This window comes from Myotis brandtii, unplaced genomic scaffold, assembly GCF_000412655.1.
Source record: "Myotis brandtii unplaced genomic scaffold, ASM41265v1 scaffold656, whole genome shotgun sequence".
In the NCBI taxonomy this organism is placed as follows: domain Eukaryota; kingdom Metazoa; phylum Chordata; class Mammalia; order Chiroptera; family Vespertilionidae; genus Myotis; species Myotis brandtii.
This window is the reverse complement of record NW_005370548.1, coordinates 1,021,326-1,023,063: the sequence shown is the minus strand read 5'-3', so window position 1 is coordinate 1,023,063 and position 1,738 is coordinate 1,021,326. Positions and strand designations below refer to the sequence as shown.

Sequence of the window (1,738 nt, the reverse complement as noted above, 5' to 3'; positions counted from 1 at the left end):
CCGGGCACCCCACCCCCCCAGGTATCTCCCTGGGACGGCCTCACGTACACAGTTATCTAGTCCGCACCATGAGGAAGTTGTGACAGAATGAGTCTCAGCCCTCATGGTCCCACACGCAGGAGACGTAACAACATGTAGACACGTGGGCCTGAGCGATTCTAAAGCGGGACCCGTGCGGTGGAGACCTTCGGCCCTCGGGAGCCATGAACTCCCTCAGAGACCAGTGTCTGTGCATCGCCCTCCGGCCCCTCCCCATCCACCCACCGGGCCGGGCGGGACAGCGCCTCCCGGTAAGTCCCTCTCCTGCCCTGGGACTCGCACCCTCAGCACCGTCCCTCCCGGCGACAGGCCTTCTACTCTCTCTCCTCTCCCTCCTGTGGCTCCTCCTTTTTGTTTGTTTGTTTTGTTTTCATATATTTTTATTGATCTCAGAGAGGAAGGGAGAGGGAGAGAGAGAAATATGAATGATGAGAGGGATCGGCTGCCTCCTGCATGCCCCCCACTGGGGACGGAGCCCGCAACCCGGGCCTGTGCCCTGACCGGAATCGAACCCTGACCTCCTGGCTCCTAGGCCGGTGCTCAGCCCCTGTGCCCCGCGGCCGGGCGTCCCCATCTCTTCTCGTGGGAGAGGAGGCCACTTCTCCAAGTGGGGCGACCATGTAAAGACACCAGCTCCCGCGGCGCAGGGAGCTCGTCTGAAACACGTTCCACGTGTTGCTTTTGACAGTAATCGCACCGAGTTGGTGTCTGACTCCGGGGCACGGAGAGAGGCCCTGGGCGCAGGGAGTCGGGGAGCCGGCACACGAGGCTCCGGGAACCGGCGGCGGCAGGGCCTACGACCTTGGAGAGCAGAGCGGGTGACTCACGGCCTCGAGGCCAAACTCATTAGCGGTTTCTGAGAAGGGCGGCGGCCACGGTCTCTCCAGCACGTCCGCCCCGAGTCTGCGCTGACAGGAGCGAGAGCTGTGAGTGTCCCCGTGAGAGGCCACGCAGAGACCGGCCTGCTGACGCCTCGGGGAGCCCCCAGCCCTCGGGCTCAGCCTCACCGCTCCTCCTCCGGACCGTCCCTGAGCCTGGCCGGGCGCGGTCCCTCCTCCCCGCCCTGAGCCCTGCTCTCAGCCACGGGAGCCTGGCCTCCTGGATCCTTGTCCTGTAAGTGTACTCGTGAGGGCTTCTCTGATTTCTCTGTCTCACACCGACCTCACATGCACACATTTATCTAGTCTGTACCATTAGGAATCCTTAGAACCTTTGATATCTAAGGGTTTCTCATTAGCGACACCTGCCCGCACTGCCCAGCACCGTGGGGGGACGAACCCCGACAGCAGGGGCCGCCCTGCAGCCTGTCCCCCAACGATCGGCCCCTCCTCCCCTCTCTGCCCAGGATGCCAAGGCGGTCGACACCCCAAAATCCTTTGGTCTCTGTAACTATGTTGCGGGCAGGGGGCCCCTCTGGGATTCCCTTTCCTTTTAAAAAAAAATATTTTTATTTATTTCAGAGAGGAAAGAAGAGGGAGAGAGAGAGAGAAAAACATCAGTGATGAGAGAGAATCACTGATTGGCTGCCTCCTGCACGCCTCCTACTGGGGATTGAGCCCACAACCCGGGCATGTGCCCTGACCGGGAATCGAACCTGGGACCCTTCAGTCTGCAGGCTGACGCTCTATCCACTGAGCCCCACCAGCCAGGGCTTCCTTTTCCTCTGAACATCACAAAAGCACCCAGAGCTCGAGGGGCT

At 61.2% G+C, this 1,738-nt stretch overlaps 1 protein-coding gene across 1 annotated transcript in view; it reads right to left on the bottom strand.

Moving 5' to 3' along the window:
• The window catches only part of CPXM2 (carboxypeptidase X (M14 family), member 2), a 39,585-nt gene that overhangs the window by 14,858 nt on the left and 22,989 nt on the right, over positions 1-1,738 (bottom strand).